General features: G+C 47.8%; 1 long non-coding RNA gene and 2 pseudogenes across 1 annotated transcript; 1 reads left to right on the forward strand and 2 right to left on the reverse strand.

Annotated features, from left to right (window-relative positions):
• Positions 1 to 1,712: 1,712 nt before the first annotated feature.
• LOC147358791 (olfactory receptor 5AP2-like) lies at positions 1,713 to 3,299 on the reverse strand (annotated as a pseudogene).
• A 6,335-nt stretch (positions 3,300 to 9,634) lies between these two features.
• On the reverse strand, positions 9,635 to 12,245 carry LOC147358792 (olfactory receptor 5J3-like; annotated as a pseudogene).
• Positions 12,246 to 12,331: 86 nt separating this feature from the next.
• On the forward strand, positions 12,332 to 20,715 carry LOC147358793 (uncharacterized). Its single transcript, XR_015141710.1, has 2 exons — positions 12,332 to 12,605; positions 17,427 to 20,715. It is a non-coding gene; the product is annotated as an uncharacterized LOC147358793 (long non-coding RNA).
• The last annotated feature ends 2,196 nt before the right edge of the window (positions 20,716 to 22,911 follow it).

Raw genomic sequence — 22,911 nt, forward strand, 5'->3', positions numbered from 1 at the left:
TTGTTACTGTAGCGTAAACTATCTGACTACTACATGCTCTGACTTTTCATCTAGGTAGGGCCTACCACACTTGTTGTGCCTAATTGCCTCCTGTATATTTTTACAGCTGAGTGAATTAAAGTAAGTTTTAACAAGTCTTTTCACCCTAATGTTCTAGTCCTGACCTTAGTTGGTGTCCTGTACTGAAAATGTGCTTTATTAGTTAAAGGAATGTAGAACATAGGAGGAATTTAGTAAATACTTATTTTCTGGAGGGAGACAAAAGTAAGAAATCTTCATACTTAGCTTGCCTGAAAGGAATTTTTAATGAGTCATTTTTAGAATAAAATGTCAAAATTGAACACGTTCATTAAGTAAGTTTTGTAAAATTTTTTTTTTTTGTAAAATTTTTGAGAAAGATAGAAAAAGGTTTTCCCGTTGTGCTATGACTCTAATACACTCACCATTTACACTTCTGTGCGCTCCTCCCAGGGTTTTTCTACTCATTTTTATCTCATAGTCACCATTACACAGATGTTCTGACCTGCTGCTTTCCGTGTATTCTGTCATCTTCACAAGCGTAACACTGGCTACATCGTAATCCATCGGGGGTGGGGAAATCTCTTAATTGGTTTTCTCCTTTGGACATTTGTTGCTGTTGTTGCTAACAAGTCCGACTCTTTGTGTTTGTGACCCCGAGGACTGCAGCATGCCAGGCTCCCTGTCCTTCACTATCTCCTGGAGTTTGCTCAAACCCATGTCCATTGAGTCGGTGATACCATCCAACCATCTCATCCTCTGTCGTCCCCTTCTCCTCCTGCCCTCAATCTTTCCCAGCATCAGGGTCTTTTCCAATGAATCGGCTCTTTGCATCAGGTGGCCAAAGGACTGAAGTATTTGAACATTCAGGTTTCTTCTAGTTTCTCGCTTTGAAAAGTGATGCTGTGATAAATCTATTTGCATAGTAAGATTTGGGCTTCCCAGATGGCACCCCCTGCCAAGGCAGGAGACTTAAGAGACGCTGCTTCAGTTCCTGGGTTGGGAAGATCCCCTGGAGGAAGGCATGGCAACCCACTCCAGTATTATTGCCTGGAGAATCCCAAGGACAGAGGAGCCTGGTGGGCTGTGGTCTATAGGGTTGCAAAGAGTCAGACACAACTGAAGCATCTTAGCATGCACGCATAGTAAGATTTCCTGTATTTAGAATTACATCCTTAAGATAAACCTGAAAAAAGGTTACTGATGATCCCCAAATCTAGAGTGAGGCCCACACAGGCCAGATGACGTCTTGGCCTTAGTTTAAGAGATTAGCTTCAAGTCAACTGTTCAGCCTTGAATTGAGTCAGGTTCGGCTTCTTCATTTGTGTGTTCTCTGGAACACATGCACTCACCATATTACAGGTATACTTAAAGATATTTAGGTCAAATATATGTATGTGTATATATATTTGTATGTATATGGCAGGAGTCGTCCTCTATATCTTCTCTGCCCTGGCTGCCTATCTACCTGCTGCCCTCGTCCTCACCTCCTACGGCCTGATCTTGCTGGCCATTGGGAGGATGCGCTCAGCAGCTGGGAAGGAGTATATGTGTATATATATACATATATATATGTATACATATATATACTTGAGTCCCTCTCCTAAAGCACAGCATCTTATATAATACTATGATTGCATTGATCTCCCTCTCTCTCTCTCACTCACACACACAGACCCCTGAGAATTCTGAGACATAGACTTTCCGCTAGAAAACAGATGTATGAGGAAAGTGAGGAGAGTTCTCTCCTCATACTGAGGTTTTATTTAATGGGACAGCTTATAAATGCAGCAGCAGTAAGATGCAAAGACACTTCTGACCTGGTTCTCTTTCCTTTAGGAGCAGGAGGAAAGCATGAGTCACTGGAGCCTACCCCACGTCACTAAACCTGGGGAAAACCAGAAGATTGTGCTGCCCCTGGTCTGAGGTTCCCTGGGAGTCATGATGAGCCACCAATAAGAGACTTGACTTGTGACCGTGGTGTAATTGAAATATCTGGTTTTGATGCGGACATCCTGACGCCGAAGTCTCCCTCTCTCATCAGCTGTGTGGCTTCAGGAAGCTAATTCACTTTTACTGAGTCACATACCCTTCATTTGTAAAGTGAGGTCATCTCCACACGGCTCCCTCACAAATGGTGGCAAAGATTCAATATGTGAATGGGTACTGAGTTACTTTAAAGCTGAAGTGCTCTGCACCAAGTATGGTATCTGTGTTTCTCTCTTACTTCTACCACCTCCTTCAAAGTCAGGCTTCTCTTGGTCAGATCAATTCTTCGTGTGATTTGGAAGATGCTATGCCTTCCTCATTCCAGCAGCCTTGCAGGGCTCAGCAGGGAAAGATATTGACCTGGAGCTTCCTCTGCAGGGCCTTCTTCACCTCCTTGTTGCGGAGGCTCTAGATGACGGGGGTGAGCATGGGGGTTATGATGGTGCAGCAGACAGACACGACCTGGCCACTGGTGTCATCGGTGGATCCATGAGGCTGGACGTAGGTGAAATCACGGTGCTGTGGAAGGTGGCAATGGCCAGGAAGTGGGAGGCACACGTGGAGAGGGCCTTCTCCTTCCCAGCTGCTGAGCGCATCCTCCCAATGGCCAGCAAGATCAGGCCGTAGGAGGTGAGGACGAGGGCAGCAGGTAGATAGGTAGCCAGGGCAGAGAAGATATAGAGGACCACTCCTGCCGTGGCTGTGTTGGCACAGGCCCGGCAGAGAAGGGGTTGGATGTCACAGAAGTAGTGCAGTACCTGGTTGGGCCCACAGAAAGGCAGGGCAAAGACATCCCCAGTCTCGATAGCAGAATTAGTGCCACCGAAAGCGAGGAAGCAGCCACCAGCTGGAGACAGGTGCCCCGGTCATGACGGAGCCGTAGTGGAGAGGTGGGCAGGTGGCCGTGCAGCGGTCGCAGGCCATGGAAGCCAGCAGGAAGCTCTCAGCTGTGGCGTGCATCACAAAGAAGGTCATCTGGACCACACAGCCCTTGAAGGGGATGGACCTGTCAGAGGCCAGAAAGTCGACCAGCAGCCTGGGTGTGACCACAGAGGAGTAGCAGATATCAAGGAAAGAGGACGCTGAGAAAGAATCCACGGGACTGTGGAGGCGGGAGTCCATGAGGATGAGCGCCACCATCCCCAGGTTGCCCACCACGGTCATGACATAGATGAGCAGGAAGCCTCCAGAGAGAAGCTTCTGGAGGTCTGGGTCACTAGAGAATCCCCACAAGATGAGCCGGGTGACAGGGGTGTAGTTTCCAGCGGCAGGGCTAGTTCTCCAGGCGTCATCTGCAGAGGTGGCAACCAACCATCACTTAGACAGTATTACTGAGCGTGCCCATCCGTGCAAGGTACAGTGAGGACGAATACCAAGTGGGTATAATCTGCTTCAAGAAGAAATGGAGGGACTTCCCTGGTGGCCCAGTGGCTAAGACTTCACGTTTCCAAGGCCGGGGGTCTGGTTTTGCATCCTGGTCAGGGAACTAGATCCCACAGGCTGCAAGGAACATAGAGTACAGTCAGACAAGTAGATAAATATTATAAAAAGGAAGAGCAGGAAGTATCATGCATAGTGGACAGGAGCTGGGCTGTGAAGCCAGACAGACCCGAGTCTTGATTCTGACAATGGCACTGACCAGCTGTGTCTGCTTGGATAAGCTGCATCCATGAGCCTGATTTTTCTCCCCTATGAAATAGAGAAGGTACATCTATTCAGGATTTCTCTGTGGCCTTGATAAAAAAAAAATGAATTGTGAAGTCCTCTGAATATCTGGAGTGAAGTAAACAATGAATCTGAGGTCACGTCGCAGTTCTCCGGTGATGCGTCTACACGTACAGGTCGCAATACGGAGCACTGAGAGTCAGGGTCCCGGGGGCAGAATCCTGTCCCAGGGCTCAACCTTGATGCTTCCTTCCCTGTATCCCAGTTTCTTTACCAGTTGAAAAATACCAGGTATTTTTCATATTCTCTCTCCCTTTTCTAACTCTCTTGGTTGAAGGCCGTACTTTTGCCCAAATGAAAATGTCCATGAGTCTCTGGTCCAGTGAATATTATTGGTTTTCCTTTTCTCTCCTGGGATGACAGCTGGATTCCCTGGACCCTCAAACACAGGCACACGGTCGCATCTAGTATTAGGTTTCAGCTGAGTTCCTTGATCCTGCTTTCCAATAAATGAAACTTCTTGGTCCTCATCCCCAGCTCCTCACCTCTTATCATCATCCCCCGGCCCAGACAGGCTAGGTTCCCTCCTAACTTACTACGCCCATCCCCAGCTCCGAGATGAGCACTTGATTCCTTCAGAGGCTCTTCTATAATAACTCTCAGTCACGATGACCTTGACTAACAGCCTTGCAGACGAGTTCTGAGGTTCTCCAGATTTCCTCTGTGAGCGTGAGGCATCATCTCTCAGCCCTGTGAGCCAGCCTCCCTCGCCCTGGTCGTTCCTGTTCTGTGTGCTGTTGCAAGCTGGAGGTTGAACTTGACTCACACGGATGTACTTAGACTCTATTAACAGGGCTTGGTCAACGTTTCCAAGTCTTCCTCCTGCCCCTTACTGTTTTGTTTTTTTTTTTGCCCTCTATCACATTGTGGCTTCTGAGAGCAGAGGCTGCTCTAAGTTTTGTATTTATCAAGTGAATAGCAAATATTTGAACAATTACTGTTACCCATATTTGAACAATTGATGTTGTTCAATAGTATTCAAACAACTACTCTTCGAAAGAGCATCAAACGTGGCTTGGGTCATTTAGGATCTTGAAATATTGTTGAGAGACAAACTGACTCTCATGACACAGAAGTGAGTTTGCCTGGTGACCGCTCCGCAGTAGGAATCCTTGTAAGTGGCCCGCAAGGTATTCAGGAAGGGGAGGGACAGGGCTGGACACTGAACAGCGCTGAACCTGGGGTCGATGGAGGAGATGAGGCTGTGCGACAGCCTGGAAGTGGGAGTTACCCTCCTCGGTAAACATTTACTGGGCAAAGTGCATTGCCAAGAGGGACTCTGAGCTGCAGTTTTCTAAGTTTCTATTTGGACGGGAAGACAATATGTGTCAGTATATTTAGCACACTTCTGGAAACAGGGTAGACACATTAACTTTCTTTTTTTTTTTTTTGACACATTAACTTTCATCCCACCCTAAGTTAGATTATGAACATGTAGTGAGTTGGGGGCTGGAAGGGATGGTCTCAGACCCCTGAAGGCAGTGGGGTCTCAGGAAATGCTTACAGGCTGGCAGAGTAGGGGGTGGGGTGCGTCCAGATTTGGGGGAGAGGAAGGAGGAGAGAACAGGCGACCTCAGCTCTCTGAACCAGCTCTGGTGGGGGAACTCAGTAGGACTTCCGATGGACAATCACCCACCTCAGCGGGTGGTGCCCCCACCTGGCACAGCTCCAGTGGGAACTCAGGATCCTCCCCACCAGGCACGCGGGGGATTCCAGGACTCACGTCCACTCCAGCCCGTGTCTTTGGGGTTCTCTCTAGAGCTGTTCCTGGACTCAGAGCTGATGGCAGGCACCCGGCTCAGGGGAACAGGGAGCGGCCCTCAGGACTGAAGCCGAGGCCGCCTCCACTCCTGCCAGTTCATCAGCTGGCTCTGCCCCTCAGGACCCCAGGTGCTGTGGCGGCTCAGAGCTCAGGGAGGCCCTGAAACACACCGGGCCCACCTCCTGTCCTGGGACTGTGGGAGGGTCAGTCTAGGGCAGAAGGGATGATGCCCTGCAGAATCTGGTCACTTGGTTTGGTCTTGAGGCAGAGGAAGTTAGGGTCTCCTTGAGGAGCTGGTGCTGGTGGTTCCACCTTGGCTGCAGGGAGACTCAGAAGGAGAGGTGGGAGCCATCCAGCCTCCTCCCTGGACTCTGAATTCTGGGTGAAGGGATTGTTGTCTTGCCCCTGTGGGGGCTTTCTGGAATCTGGAGGCCAGTTTTCCCAGCTATTGTACTGAAGGGCCCAGGGGGCCTTGGCTGGACACTGAGGACCTGCCCTGGGCTCCAACCCTGGAGGACGAGTTGGTGACCCTGAACCCCACGGAGAGTGAGTCTAGGGCGGGTCAGGCCTTGCTGAGCCCCTTTCCTTGCTGTTCTGTGTCCCAGCCGTGGTGGAGCCCTGAGGGGGTGGGCACCCTGGGGCAGGCATCCTGGGGCCTGACCCTCTCTGGGAAGTTCTCCTGGCATCAGCCACCAGGAACTCATCTAAGGAGGCGCTGGGAGCCTTGTCAACAGAATGGGTGGTTTATTTATATTAGCAATTTAGAAAATTGTATTTTCAGAAGTGAAGCTAGCATTTAAGCACAGGAAATGCCAATGGGTGTAAGGAGGAGCCAAGGGAATGGTTAACCAGGAGCAAAAATGCATTCGGATCATCTCCCAGCTGTGGTTTTCCCCCTCTTTTCCTCTCTCTGACTCTGCTTTGTGGGTGGTGGGGAGAGGGCCTCCTCTCTATTTGTCAGCTGACACTGCTCCCCTGAGCCTGTCCCTTGATGGCTCAGCTGAGGCTCCTGGAGTAGGGGTGGTGGAGGTTCTGGAATCATGAGTGTTTGAACTGAAGAGAAGTACAGAGCATCTGGCCCTGTGAACTCCTGGCTGAGATGTGATGGTGCAGCGGAGCTCTGAGTCAGGCCTGGATTTCCCAGTGGGAAGACCAGGAGCAAAGTCTAGGCATCAACGTGAAAAAGAGGACACGTGCGGTCATAAGATGAAGTAGCAGGAAATGATAAAACATAGGGATTTTCTTTAAAATTATCTGAGTGTATGCATAGGGAAAAATATAGAGGACATTTTGGACAGAATTGACAAATCAAAATCTGAACTGTGGATTAGATAGCAGTACTGTATCACTGCACAGTGTCCCAGTTTTGATAACTGTATGGGCTATTCCCAGGAACTTCTCACTGAAGTATTGAGTGATAACGGTTTTGAGTGAATTATATTCGTTAATATTTTATGTGGAGTAGGAAATGGCAACTGACTCCAGGATTCTTGCCTGGAAAATTCCATGGACAGTGGAGCCTGGCAGGTTACAGTCCATGGGGTTGCAGAGTCGGACATGACTGAGCACACACATGCACACATTAATATTTTATATAGGTATTATGTACATGTATGTATATATGTACAAATATGTATATGTGATGGTGCAAAATATAAACAGTTGGTGAGTCTAAAGGGTACATAGATTTCCTGTATGATTCTTGCAACTTTAAAAATTATGTTAAAATACATTATAATTATAACAGATTATATTAAAAGTTCAGAGAAGGCAATGGCACCCCACTCCAGTACTCTTGCCCGGAAAATCCCATGGGCGGAGGAACCTGGTAGGCTGCAGTCCATGGGGTTGCTAAGAGTCAGACATGACCGAGAGAGACTTCACTTTCACTTTTCACTTTCATGCATTGGAGAAGGCAATGGCACCCCACTCCAGTGTTCTTGCCTGGAGAATCCCAGGGACGGGGGAGCCTGTTGGGCTGCCGTCTATGGGGTCGCACAGAGTCGGACATGACTGAAGCGACTTAGCAGCAGCAGCAGCATATTAAAAGTTAAAATGTGAGTGGGAAGAGTGCTGATGGTGGAGATACTATAAATTGTTAATTGTTGAAGCTGGATGAGAGGTAAATCTCAGTTAATTTATCATACTGTCTGATTTGCACATGTTTGAACCTTGGAATCCTAATTTTGTTTTTCAAATTGAAATATATTTGACCTATCGCATTGTGTCAATTTAAGGTGTTGTTACTGTTGAGTCTCTAAGTCGTGTCTGACTCCTTGCGACCCCATGGACTGCCGCACACTGGGCTTCTCTGTCCTTCATTATCTCCCCAAATTTTCTCAAATTCATGACCATTGAGTCAGTGCCATGTCATCCCCTTTTGCCTTCTTATCCTCCTGCCCTCAATCTTTCCCAGCATCACGTGGCCGAAGTATTGGAGCATTAGAACATTTAGATTTCTTCTAATTTTTTGTTTTCAAAGATGATGCTGTGATAAGCCTATTTATATAGTAAGATTTTCTAAAGTTAGAGTAACATCCTTGAGATAGATGTGAAAAAAATCCTTTGCATGATCCAAACATCTCAGAATGAAGCCAACTCTCTCCAGGTTAAGAATTTGCATTAGTTTAAGAGCATGCCATCCAGTCCAGCATTCAACCTTAAATTAGGTCAAGTTCAGCGTCTTCATTTCTGTGATTCTCTAAAACACATATACTCATCATAATACATGCACATTTAAAGATGCTTAGGCCAAATATAACTTTTTGGAGTCAGTATCCTAAGGCACAGTCTCTTATATAATGCTGTAACTGCTTAGATCTCCTCCCTCACATTCACACATACATACTTCTGGCTAGGAAGCAGGGGTGTGAGGAGAGTTCTCTCTTGACCCTGAGGTTTATTTAATGGGACAGCTTATCAAATGCAGCAGCAGGAAAATGCAAAGGACACTTCTGACCTGGTCTTCTTTCCTTTAGGAGCAGAAGGAAAGCATGAGTCACTGGAGCCTACCCCACGTCACTAAACCTGGGGAAAACCAGAAGATTGTGCTGCCCCTGGTCTGAGGTTCCCTGGGAGTCATGATGAGCCACCAATAAGAGACTTGACTTGTGATCGTGGTGTAATTGAAATATCTGGTTTTGATGCGGACATCCTGACGCTGAAGTCTCCCTCTCTCATCAGCTGTGTGGCTTCAGGAAGCTAATTCACTTTTACTGAGTCACATACCCTTCATTTGTAAAATGAGGTCATCTCCACACGGCTCCCTCACAAATGGTGGCAAAGATTCAATATGGGAATGGGTACTGAGTTACTCTAAAGCTGCAGTGCTCTGCACCAAGTACGGTATTTGTGTTTCTCTCTTACTTCTACCACCTCCTCCAAAACCAGGCTGTTCTTGGTCAGATCAATTCTTCATGTGATTTGGAAGATGCTATGCTTTCCTGGTCCCATCACTTCATGGCAAATAGATGGGGAAACAGTGGAAACAGAGACAGAGTTATTTTTGGGGGGCTCCAAAATCACTGCAGATGGTGACTGCAGCCATGAAATTAAAAGACGCTTGCTCCTTGGAAGAAAAGCTATGACCAACCTAGACAGCTTATTAAAAAGCAGAGACATTACTTTGTCAACAAAGGTCCATGTAGTCAAAGCTATGGTTTTTCTAGTAGTCATGTATGGATGTGAGAGTTGGACTATAAAGAAAGCTAAGCACCAAATTATTGATGCTTTTGAACTGTGGTGTTGGGGAAGACTCTTGAGAGTCCCTTGGGCTGCAAGGAGATCCAACCAGTCCATCCTGAAGGAAATCAGTCTTGAATATTCATTGGAAGGACTGATGCTGAAGCTGAAACTCCAATCCTTTGGCCACATGAGGCGAAGAACTGACTCATTAGAAAAGACCCTGATGCTGGGAAAGACTGAAGGCGGGAGGAGAAGGGGACGCAGGATGAGATAGTTGGATAGCATCACCAACTCAATGGGCATGAGTTTAAGCAAGCTCCGGGAGTTGGTGATGGACAGGGAGGCCTGGCGTGCTGCAGTCCATGAGGTTGCAAATAGTTGAACATGACCGAGCGACTGAACTGACTGATGACTGAACTGACTGATGCCTTCTTCATTCCAATAGCCTTGCAGGGCTCAGCAGGGAAAGATATTGACCTGGAGCTTCCTCTGCAGGGCCTCCTTCACCTCCTTGTTGCGGAGGCTCTAGATGACGGGGGTGAGCATGGGGGTTATGAAGGTGCAGCAGACAGACACGACCTGGTCACTGGTGTCATCAGTGGATCCATGAGGCTGGACGTAGGTGAAATCACGGTGCTGTGGAAGGTGGCAATGGCCAGGAAGTGGGAGGCACACATGGAGAGGGCCTTCTCCTTCCCAGCTGCCAAGCGCATCCTCCCAATGGCCACCAAGACCAGGCTGTAGGAGGTGAGGATGAGGGCAGTAGGTAGATAGGTAGCCAGGGCAGAGAAGATATAGAGGACCACTCCTGCCATGGCTGTGTCGGCACAGGCCTGGTGGAGAAGGGGTTGGATGTCACAGAAGTAGTGCAGTACCTGGTTGGGCCCACAGAAAGGCAGGGCAAAGACATCCCCAGTCTCGATAGCAGAATTAGCACCACTGAAAGTGAGGAAGCAGCCACCAGCTGGAGACAGGTGCCCCTGGTCATGACGGAGCCGTAGTGGAGAGGTCAGCAGGTGGCCGTGCAGCGGTCGCAGGCCATGGAAGCCAGCAGGAAGCTCTCAGCTGTGGCGTGCATCACAAAGAAGGTCATCTGGACCACGCAGCCCTTGAAGGGGATGGACCTGTCAGAGGCCAGAAAGTCAACCAGCAGCCTGGGTGTGACCACAGAGGAGTAGCAGATATCAAGGAAAGAGAGGACGCTGAGAAAGAATCCACGGGACTGCAGAGGCGGGAGTCCATGAGGCTGAGCGCCACCATCCCCAGGTTTCCCACCACGCTCATGACATAGATGAGCAGCAAGCCTCCAGAGAGAAGCTTCTGGAGGTCTGGGTCATTGGAGAATCCCCGCAAGATGAGCTGGGTGACGGGGGTGTAGTTTCCAGTGGCAGGGCTAGTTCTCCAGGCGTCACCTGCAGAGATGGCAACTGAGCACCGTTCAGACAGTATTACTGAGCGTGCCCACCCGTGCACGTGCAAGGTGTGTTGAGGGGGAACGTCAAGTGAGTGTCTTCGTTTAGAAGAAGAAATGGGGGGCTTCCCTGGTGGTCCAGTGGCTAAGGCTTCATGTTTCCAAGGCAGGGGTTCCGGTTTGGGATCCTGGTCTGGGAACTAGATCCCACAGGCTGCCCCTAAGTGTGTGCTGCTGCAACTAAAGATCAGATACTCCTCACCGAAGACCTGGCACAGCCAGACAAATGAACAAATATTAAGAAAAAGAAATAATGGAAAATATCACATCACAGTGGATAGGACACGGGCGCTGCGGCCAGACAGACCTGTCTTAGTTCTGACTGTGCCGCTGACTCGTACTGTCTCTTTGGATAAGCTGTATTCGTGAGCCTTGTTTTTCTCATCTTTAAAGTAGGGAAAAGATGTCTACTTCTCAGGTGGCTTTTTGGTGGAAATGAAAATAAAATCTAAAACCTTTGAATGTGTGGGACACAGTAGGTTATCAATAAACATGAGGTCACTCCCCCCCTCTGTTGTGCGTATATCCACAAATAATGCTCATGAGTCTATTTGACGATGATTTCATTCTATTCTTTTTAAAAAAGTTATTTGGTGTTTATTTGGCTGCGCTGGGTCGTCGCGGTGCTCGGGTTTTGCTGGCTGTGATGAGTTGGGCGCTCCTCTCTCCTTGCGGGGTGTGGGCTTCTTAGGGCAGTGGCTTTGCTTCTTGCAGAGCTGGGCCCTAGGCACTGGGCTTCGTGGTTGTGGTGCATGGGCTTAGGTGCCCTGTGGCATGTGGAATCTTCCTGAAGCAGGGGCTGAACCTGTGTCCCCTGCCTGCATGGGCAGGCGGATTCTTAACCTCTGGACCCCCAGTGAAGTCCTCATTCCGACGTTTAAAATCACGATGTCATTCACATATCGTAAACTTCACTGTTTAAAGGCGTACAAACCAGTGGTTGTTTGTCTATTTATAACATTTCATAACCACCCCTAATGTTTAATTGCAGAGCACTTTCATCACCAAAGAAAGAAAACTCTGTTAACTATTACCAGTCACCTCTTGTTTTCCTCTTCCCCCAGCCCTTGGCAACGATTAATCCACTTTCTGGCTCTATGAATTCGCCTATTCTAGATGTTCCATGTCATAGGGTTCACACAATCTGTGGTCTTTGGGGCCTGCCTGCTTTCACTTCATCTTTGCAGGGCTCACCCGTGTGACGGCACGTATGACTATTCATCCTATGTGGTTCTTAAGCATCCTCCGGGCACCCCCCATCTATACCATAACCGTTTCATCCTCTGAGAATCTACTGAGTTAAATGTCACCTCAGAGACCAGTCAGACTGTACATGGTGTGCTGGGGCTTCCTGGACGGTCCTCCAGGACGTTTCTCCCTAGGAGGACTGGAGAGGCCCAGGGTCCTCTCTTTCTTCCCCACACTTTCTTCTCTCTTCTGTTCCTCAAATCCTTCTTCGTTGAGAGTTTGGGCTAAAGTTCTGCAAACCAAGCCCAGGGGCACCTCACCAACCTCTTCATCCAAGCCTGGTGGCCTGTATCGAGGACACGGAGGGAAAAGCATTGAAGTTGACAGAAGAACATGCCACAGCCTCATCTTCGTCCCGCCTCCTGTGACGGGACGGGGGAGGAAGGAGGAGCCGTGGACAGGACCAAGGAGACCTGCTTCCTGGGTCTGGCTCTGTTGCCTCTGGCTCGACTCTCTCTAGTCCTCTGATCCCTCGATAGCAAAATCAAGGTTGTGCATGAAAGATACCTGAAGTCAGGCCTGGTGCTGACAACCTGACTGCGACTCAGGGCTCCTTCCCGGAACTTCTTGCCTGGGTACAGATCTTGGCGCCAGCGCAGCCCCCACAGCACACAAAGAACCCACCCAGACGTGTCCAGGAAAAGGAGTCTCCATAGCTGACTGCAGGAGGCAACTTCAGGAGCGTCTGACCAGCTCACAAGGATCTATGTAAGTACCTTGTCCACTCACGGCGGTAATCCCTGGTAGACACGCTATACGTGAAGCGGCAGCTTCTGTGAAACCTCGTTAACATAAATGAATAAATGGGACAGAAGGCGTCTTGTTATGGTGATGTCATTTAATCCCCTGAGCTCCTTCTCAGTGCCGAGAATCACACAGCGATGTGTTTGCTTTTTAAAATTCATTTTTAACTGGAGGATCCTTGCTCTGCCACGTTGTTGTTTCTGCCGTACAACACGAGTCAGGCACAGGTTCACACGCGCTGCCTCCGTCCTGAGCCTGCCCCTCCCCCCGCCCCATCCCAAGCTTCTAGGGGGTCGCAGAGCAGCAGTCAGCTGCTGCTTTTGAAAGACGCTCTCTCCATTTTGCGGAAAGATTCCCACCTGAGTTAAATATTTTTCTAGGCTTATATTCATGCATTTTATAAAATCAGTTTGTTTAAATAAAGTCATGAAAGTCATTTACGTTTTCAGCAGCTGTTTATGACTTTATTTTTCTGCCTGCGGTATCCTGGCTGTTCTGTGTGCTGGTGGAATGCCTTCTACTGGTAGGCGGGATATCTCCTCTTAGAAGTGGGATAAGGCAACTGTGGAAATGAACGTGAGAAAGCAGCACAGCGCTTGACTACAGGTGCGCGTTCAGGGACGCAGTTTTCACAAAAGCGTGAATTGCGGTTCTGGAAACTTGTTCCTTTTGGCCCACGAGCTCTTCGGAAAGTCTTCCCTTATCCCCAAAGGGACACCACCCCGGCCTGAAGACGGGAAGGGCTATCAGTTCCAGGAATCTTGTCTCTTGCCCTGCGGCCTCTCTTTCCTCCCCCAGCTGGTCTCCTGATTCTGGGATGTCAATTCCTCACATGTGAGGAATTCACTGGAACACCCTATGCCCTTCACAGAGCAACCTTCTGTTTATTGCAAAGGTTATGCTATGCATCGCTGGAAGTCAGGGTCCTGGCGGTGTGGCAGAATCCTATTGCATGGCTGAGCCTTGAAGTCTAACCTGGGAAGTCGGCTTCCTGCCTGGGATCCTGTTTCTCCACCTGATGCCCCACGTATTTGTCATATGCACTCCTCCCTTTCTAACTTTCTTACTTTGGGGGTTTACTTTTGTCCAGATCCAAACGTCCATGAGCCTCTGATCCACAAAGAAAAGTAGCATTTTCCTTTTTCTCTCCTAGGAGGACAGCCTGATTCCCGGCCCACCCCACCCACCACAAACCATCACATCCAGCCCTGTGCTTGGGCTGAACTTCATCCTGCTTCCCAGTAAAGGAGGTTTCCAGTGCTCTTCCCCAGCTCCCCACGTCTTACCATCTTCCCCAGTCCAGACAGACTATGCTCCCTACTAATTGGCTACTCCTGTCCCAAGTCCTAGATGAACGCTTGATTCCTTCCGAGGCACCTCTATCAATAATTCTCAAGGATGATCACCTTGACTGACAGCCTCAGAGATGCACCCCAAGCTCCCAGTTAGTGAAGGGCCTCCAGATGTCCTCCACGAAGCCTGCAGAGTCCTCCCACAGCCCTGCTAGCCGCCCTCCCCTCCCCCAGCTGAACTCCCTTGCTGTGTGCAGCTGTAATCTGCGGCTGAGTCTGACTCACACAGATGCATGAAGTATTGTTGAACAGGGCTTGGTCAATGTTTCCATGGTTTTCTTTCCCCCCTGCTAGGTTGCTTTTTTTCCCCTATCACACTAACTTCTGAAAGCAGAGGCTGTTCTGAGTTTTGTATCAAGTGAACAGCAAATATTTGAACAATGACTGATACCAAAAGCTATTTGAACCATTCCCTTTGTTTAAAAGTATTTAAACAACTGTTCAAAATAGCATAAAGCCAGGCCTTGGTCATTTAGGATCTTCAAATATTGCTGAGAGAGAAACTGACCCTGTGACCCTGGAGTGAAGTTGGGGGGTGCCCACTCGGCAGTAGGAAGCATTGGAGAGGCCGTGAGGGCTTCAGAAAGTTGAGGAGGGGGACGGGGCTGGACCCTGAAAACTGAGGGAGGTGGAGCTCGATGGAGGAGATGGTAACAGGTGACAGCCTGGGGAGGGAGCTCACCGCTTCGGCAAGCGTTCACGTGGCCAAAAGCATGTGAGGAGAGTCGGGGGACCTGGCGTTGGGGAGCCTCAGTCTCCTCAGTTCCTGCGAGGGAGCAAGACAGCGTGTGTCGGTGACTCAGCACACGTCTGGAAGCAGGGTAGACACTCGATGCGCGATAACTTTCACCTAGCCCCAAGTTACATTCTGAACATGGGGCACTGGGCGAGCTTTCTGGGGATCCCTGAATGCAGTGGGGTCTCAGGAAATGCTTACAGCCTGGCAGAGTAGGGGGTGGGGTGCGTCCAGATTTGGGGGAGAGAACAGGCGACCTCAGCTCTCTGAACCAACTCTGGTGGGGGAACTCAGTAGGGCTTCCAATGGACAATCACCCACCTCAGCGGGCAGTGCTCCCACCTGGCACAGCTCCAGTGGGAACTCAGGATCCTCCCCACCAGGCACGCGGGGGATTCCAGGACTCACGTCCACTCCAGCCTGTGTCTTTGGGGTTCTCTCTAGAGCTGTTCCTGGACTCAGAGCTGATGGCAGGCACCCGGCTCAGGGGAACAGGGAGCGGCCCTCAGGACTGAAGCCGAGGCCGCCTCCGCTCCTGCCAGTTCATCAGCTGGCTCTGCCCCTCAGGACCCCAGGTGCTGTGGCGGCTCAGAGCTCAGGGAGGCCCTGAAACACACCGGGCCCACCTCCTGTCCTGGGACTGCGGGAGGGTCAGTCTCAGGGCAGAAGGGATGATGCCCTGCAGAATCTGGTCACTTGGTCTGGTCTTGAGGCAGAGGAAGTTAGGGTCTCCTTGAGGAGCTGGTGCTGGTGGTTCCACCTTGGCTGCAGGGAGACTCAGAAGGAGAGGTGGGAGCCGTCCAGCCTCCTCCCTGGACTCTGAATTCTGGGTGAAGGGATTGTTGTCTTGCCCCTGTGGGGGCTTTCTGGAATCTGGAGGCCAGTTTTCCCAGCTATTGTACTGAAGGGCCCAGGGGGCCTTGGCTGGACACTGAGGACCTGCCCTGGGCTCCAACCCTGCAGGACGAGTCGGTGATGCTGAGCTCCACGGAGAGTGAGTCTAGGGCAGGTCAGGCCGGGCTAAGCCCCTTTCCTAGATGGACCTTTGTTGGCAAAGTAATGTCTCTGCTTTTTAATATGCTGTTTAGGCTGGTCATAACTTTTCTTCCAAGGAGCAAGTATCTTTTAATTTCATGGCTGTAGTCACCAACTGCAGTGATTTTGGGGCCCCCAAAATGAAATCTGTCACTGTTTCCACTGTTTCCCCATCTACTTGCCATGAAGTGACGTGGCCAGATGTCATGATCTTTGTTTTCTGAATGTTGAGTTTCAAACCAACTTTTTCACTCTCGTCTTTCACTGTTATGTGTAATTTACTATAATAATAATAAGAAAATGAATGGAAGGGTAATGGAATCTCACTTCCAAGCTTGTCCTGAGAATAAACAGCGTTACTTATGAAAGCCCTGCCTCGGGCACAGCAGACACTCAGTAAAGTACAGCTACTGCTTGTTTCTTCCTCTGCTTCACCCTCATTTCGTTCATTATCTTCTTCATCTTCTGTTGACTTGTGTTAATTTCCAAGTTCAGGGTCTCTGTTGTTCAGGGTGCCCCCCAAATCATATACCAAAGCCTCAATCTTCTATAAGGAGATAGTGTCATTAGGGAGATAGGCAAGGATCCAGGTTAAAAGAATTCATAAGGATAGCACCCTAATCTGATTGGAATGATGTTTCTTATTTATTTGTTATTTTTTGGCCACTCTGTGCAATATGCTGGATCTTAGTTCCCTGACCGGAGATCGAACCTGTTCCCCCCTGCAGTGGAAGTGCAGAGTCCTAACCACTGGGGCTCCAGGCAATTCCCAGGAATAGTTTTTTTGCAGAAAGAGGAAGAGGCAGCAAGCCTGTCTTTCTCTCCCTGTGTGTCTGCAGACACAGCAGAGGCCATGGGAAGATGTGGCAGGAAGTTGACTGTCTACAGGCCAGGAAGAGAGAGGCTTCCCCAGAAACTGACGGACGGCACCTGGGTTTGGCATCCAGCCTCCAAAACCATGAGGGAGTACATTCCTGTTGTTTCAGTGCCTGACTCTGTGGTGCTTTTCACAGCAGCCCTGGCAGGCTGACACTCTGCCTGTGGGCACGGTGGTGCGGCCAGCTCTCCCCACGGGCACTGCTTCCCAAGCCCCACCAGGGATTTGCCTTCCTCAGCTCAGCCACTTTTATCCTGCCGTTGCTGGGCACTTAGAAAGTTCAAATTTATCTTAGTGTTAGCTTGAGGAAAACATGATTGGGGGAAAATCTGCTATAAAAACAAATTACCTTGTGGGTTCCTGAGACAAACATGATATGTTTGGAAAGTCGGTATAATTGCTCTCTCCCCACAGATGCTGATAACCACGTGTTGCCTGTAAATTACACAAGTGTACATGGGGCAATGGAGGCACGCCTGTGGGTGGTGTGGATTGTCCAGACTGCCTGAGCCCAAAGGAGCCAATTTACATGCAAGTGTGGAGAGAATGAGATAGAAAGAGCATGACTTCTGCAATTATTAAATAGGTTAAGACAACCTAGATTCATCACTTTTACAAGTTGTATAACCTTGAGTCAGTTGCCTTTGCAAAACAGGGATAAAGTACTTACCCCAAAGGGTGATGGTGAAGATTGACATGAGACAATGTTTGCCAAATGTGGATAAACTCATTGTCTTCCTTCTCTGTTTTGAAATGGAATCAATCAAGCAGATGTTTTCTTACAGACCTTGTGCTCGGAGGCATGGACTGCAGCCCAGCAGCCTCCTCTGTCGATGGACTTCTCTCACCAGGACGACTGGAGTGCGTTGCCCTGTCTTCCTCCCGGGGATTGAACCTACGTCTCTTCCATCTCCCGCATTGGCAGGCGTGCTCTTCACCCCGAGCGCCACCTGGGAAGCCCTTTTATAGACCTACAGAGTGTAAAGCAGAGGAGAGGAATGACCAACTGTCTCCCAGGAAGTAAATATACAAAGAAGAGTAAGCTCATGTCAGAGGATGGCAAATTTAGGGGAAAAGATTGAAGGGAAGAGGGCTTAGTTCTTAGGAAGGGCTTAGAAACACAATCTACTGAATTAAATGGAATTATTAAATGAGTGAACGGTTTACTTTTGAGCAACACAGGGGTTTGGAGTGCCTGCTGTCTGCACAGCTGAAAATTCGAGTGTAACTTTACAGTCAGCTTTCTGTACCTGTGGTTCTGCATCTGTGGATTCATCTGTGACCTGGATGGATTTTGTGTCTATATTTGAACTGTTTTCTCTATGGAGGAAAAATGAAAGCTTTCTCTTATCCCACTTTGAGTATTTTCTCTCTTTCCATATTCAAATCCATTTTTATAAATGTGGATTTATCCAATTTTATAAATTCCTACATGTGTGTAGGAATTTATTTTTTAATTCATTTGATATCTGTCAGTTAAATATCTATCATTTACAAAAAACTGCATGTGGTTTCTTTGTCTTAGATAAGTCCTTGTTGATATCTGAAGGAAGCAGGAATGGGTACCTGTTAGGAACTGTACAAAGGACTCTAGGAACTCATCAAATTAACATAGGCAAAACATTTTTTTTTTTATTGGCCATGCCATGCAGCTTGTGGATCTTAGTTCCCCGACCAGGGGATCCATGGCTTCCTCCGCGTAAGCACAGAGTCTTAACCACTGGACCACCACATTGCACTCCTAATGTGCAAATATAACATGTGCAAATTAAAAATATCACTATGAAGATAAATTTGTTATCTTTGTTTCACCTAAAATTCTGTGGTCCACACTAATGTGGCCTTGGAAATAACTTAAACCAGGCTTAAATCCGGGCTCTGATATGTATTAATTGTGTAGCCTTGGAAAAATTACCTTGTGTCTTTGACTTCCAGGTTCCTCATTTGTAAAGGAGGGTTGAAGAGTCTTGCTTGCAAGAAATGTCAAAGAACCAATTGAAATACAGCACATGAAGTGTGAAGACTGGTTTGGTGCCTGGCACAAAGTGTGCCTCAGTTAGTGAGAACTTAATTGATTAGAGATGGCAATTTAGATTCACTAATTTCCAAATATGGTTTGGTTTGAATGGAAACAAAGACAAAAAGGGTAACCCATCTGATTCCGTTGTAGTGGACTAGATTTTCCTTGGGATAGTAAGAGCTGGTATCTCCAAGGTGGTGTCAGAAATCATGAGAGTAGCCGGCCGAAGATTGGTGAACGGCTGTGACTGGTACATTATGATTGGAATGAAGGAGAGAAAGGCGAATATGAGGCAGAACTGGAACCAGATACTGCATCCAGCTTCTGAGTGGCCTGGAGGGAGCGCTGTCCAGTCACAGGGTGCTGAAATGACCCCGAGCTGCATACAGCATGTGGCAAGGAGTTTTGTCTGAACCTATCTCTGCTTCCTAAAGATCACCTCTCAGGCACCCCTCCTCCCCTCCCCCTTTTTCACAGTCTGTAACCCCAGCCTCCTACCTCCAGCTCCCTTTCTCACTCACACCACCTCTCACCCCTCACCGCTTCTCTTCTAGCCAGCGGATCGCTAACCTTCCTGCAAATAAAGCTCACTGAAGCTGACGTGCTTCATTCCAGGATGGAGCTGCGTGTGGGAAGTAGATGCAGTGAGCCTTTGAGAGCTGATGACTACAAAACACTCTCTCCCCCAGTCACAAATAGCCGCCGGTGTTAATGTGGCTTGATTACAACCTCAAGGACTGAAGACGCTGAGGATGACGTTTTTCCGAAACATGGTTGTAGCTGCCTGTTCCTCTGGCTGACCTTTCAGCTCCGTCTCCCATGGTTCTCAGCGTGGATGCTCGGGTCTCCATCCGTTCAGCTGTTGCATGTGACGTTCTGCTCTGCTTCCTGTCTTGTTCTTGTTCCTTAAGCTTAGGATAGCTTTCTTTCTTCTCCAATTAAGATGTATCTTTCCTATATTTAAATGTCCAATTTAAGATTCTCTCCCTCCATGGGGAATATAGCCAATATATTATAATACCTACAAATGGAAAGTAATCTTTAACATTTATATAAAAAATAAGCTGAAAAATCCCCCTCCTCTAGATCACCTGAACTGAAAGCCATATTCCTTTCTTCTGAAATCCTACAGCATTTTCACCATGGACATGCACTTAGCCCTTGGTTTATAAACTACCTTAAGCTCATTTTGAAAATCACTAAACATGTGGCAGTATTGCCTCTTCAGCCAAACTCTAGGCACCTTGAAGGGCAGGGAGCAAGGTGTCTGCATGTTCTGTGTTTTATATATTTTGTTCCAAACACTGACGCAGGATATGCTGTAAAAGTGAAGTTGCTCAGTCGTGTCCAACTCTTGTGACTGCATGGACTGCAGCCCGCCAGGCTCCTCTGTCCATGAGATTCACCGGGCAAGGACACTGGAGTGGGTTTTCATCCTCTTCTTCAGGGGATCTTCCTGACCCAGGGATTGAACCCATGTCTCCCGCATCTCCTCCACTGGCACTAAACCACCTGGGAAGCCCACCATGTACCTAGCATCCTGGCCAATGCTCCTGCTGGGAGGGAACAGATGACCCATGGCTCCACATTTCTGTGGATCCTAGGAAGCTGTGGGGAAATTTTCTACGACCTTTTTATCAGGGTCATCTCTATGCTTGTATCTTCTCTTACGCTTCCTTTTGTTGTTGGCCCCTCCCACGGCTCTCTTTTCCTGTCCTCTGTTTATCTTCTGCCTATTCACCATGATGTGATCTTTCAAGAAATGTTAAGATCCTGGGGTAGTTTCTTTGGAAATACTGAGGGCAAAGAAAATGATGACTCTCTGTTTGGAGACCATATATAAACACAGAAGAAACCTCGAAGATTACACATCTAACTCGGTCGTGCAAAAAGAGATGCTAAGGGCCAGATGGGGAAGAAGTGTTTCAACTCAATCACCTGATTACATAGCTACTGAGGGTGAGGTTAACAGTCAATAATTTTGCACCATAAGTCCCAGGAGAACATTTCCAGGGACCAACACTCAACTATGCAAAATAAAAGGACTGTAACAATTTGAGCTGGTGTGGATGTCATATTTACATATCATTTGCATACACCTACATCAACCCTGCCCTGCAATCTCTTCTTGGTTATTTCTGAAGTGAGAATGTATCATTGCTTCCCTTGTTTGTCATTTTTAGTGTTTCATTTCTCTATTCCTTTTCACCCACTCACAGTCTTTGGCCCAGATCCCCTGCAGCGTTCAAGGGGAAAAAGTATTCACAGAACATTAAAATTAAACTTCAGACAAGTGTGTTTCTCTGACCATCTGGCCCCCTCTAGAGCAGCCACTTCTCGAAGACAGGGGCTCTTGGCCTCAATATTCCACCCAGAACCCAGAAAATGGGGATGCTCAGTGAGGCCCAAGCTGAAGAGGTGGATGGTTGCAGGCAGAGCCAGTCAGGGGTGGTTGGGACACAGCGTGACAAGGATTTGAATGCAAGACTATATATTCCGTGAGGACAGGAAGTTTCTTCCTTATCACATTACCTCCAAGACTTAGTTGAGCTTCAGATACAGAGTAGACCATAAACATGTGGGGAATACATGAATGTATGAAGTTACATAAAAAGTTTTATATACTTCAGATCAGATCAGATCAGTCGCTCAGTAATGTCCGACTCTTTGCCACCCCATGAATCACAGCACGCCAGGCCTCCCTGTCCATCACCAACTCCCAGAGTTCACCCAGACTCCGTCCATCGAGTCAGTGATGCCATCCAGCCATCTCATCCTCTGTCGTCCCCTTCTCCTCTTGCCCCCAATCCCTCCCAGCATCAGAGTCTTTTCCAATGAGTCAACTCTTCGCATGAGGTGGCCAAAGTACTGGAGTTTCAGCTTTAGCATCATTCCTTCCAAAGAAATCCCAGGGCTGATCTCCTTCAGAATGGACTGGTTGGATCTCCTTGCAGTCCAACAGACTCTCAAGAGTCTTCTCCAACACCACAGTTCAAAAGCATCCATTCTTTGGCGCTCAGCCTTCTTCACAGTCCAACTCTCACATCCATACATGACCACTGGAAAAACCATAGCCTTGACTAGACGAACCTTTGTTGGCAAAGTAATGTCTCTGCCTTTGAATATGCTATTTGGTTGGTCTTAACTTTCCTTCCAAGGAGTAAGCATCTTTTAATTTCACGGCTGCAGTCACCATCTGCAGTGATTTTGGAGCCCCGAAAAATAAAGTCTGACGCTGTTTCCACTGTTTTCCCATCTATTTCCCATGAAGTGATGGGACCAGATGCCATGATCTTCATTTTCTGAATGTTGAGCTTTAAGCCAACTTTTTCACTCTCCACTTTCACTTTCATCAAGAGGCTTTTTAGTTCCTCTTCACTTTCTGCCATAAGGGTGGTGTCATCTGCATATCATATCTGAGGTTATTGATATTTCTCCCAGCAGTCCTGATTCCAGCTTGTGTTTCTTCCAGTCCAGCATTTCTCATGATGTACTCAGGTAAGGGTAAAAAGCCAGGTATCAATTAGTTGTCTACTGAATATGTATTTAGTAGTGAAATCATAACTTTTCATTCTTTCAGAAGCTTCACAGTCTTCCTGTCGCTTGCTCTCTCACAGGTTTCAGGGAAAGTGCCATGTGAAGTCTTAAGTGCTACACAAGTGAGGTACGTTGTTATTTCAGCACAATTAATTGATTTTTAGAACAAATATTCTCAGCCCTAGATTATATTTCTGGGAGTCAGAGTTACAAAATTTAACCTTAAGAACTTATTAGAAAGGAGTGACAGATAAAGAACTTAATAAAGACATTTAAGTGCATGTACACACTGCTATATATAAAATAGATAGCTAATAAGGTCCTGCTGTACAGCACAGAGAACTCTACCTTGTACTCTGTGATGACCTATATGGGAAAAGAATTTAAAAAAGAGTGGATATATATATATATATATATATATATATATCTCCTGGAGGAGGGCATGGCAGCCCACTCCAATATTCTTTCCTGGAGAATCCAGAGGAGCCTGGTGGGCTACAGTCCATGGGGTCGAAAGCAGCTGGACACAACTGAAGTGACTTAGCATGCACACACGTGTATGTATACATATGCACGCATATATAGAATTCATTCACTTTGCCGTACAGCAGAAACAACGTTGTAAATCAAGTATATTCCAAAAAAAATTAATAAAAATATACATTTAAGTGCAGGCCTAGAGAATCCAATCTGAGCCATCTTAAACTAAAGAG

The sequence above is a fragment of the Bos grunniens genome, chromosome 15 (assembly GCF_055505025.1).
Source record: "Bos grunniens cultivar Pamir isolate PY7600 chromosome 15, Bosgru_T2T1.0, whole genome shotgun sequence".
In the NCBI taxonomy this organism is placed as follows: domain Eukaryota; kingdom Metazoa; phylum Chordata; class Mammalia; order Artiodactyla; family Bovidae; genus Bos; species Bos grunniens.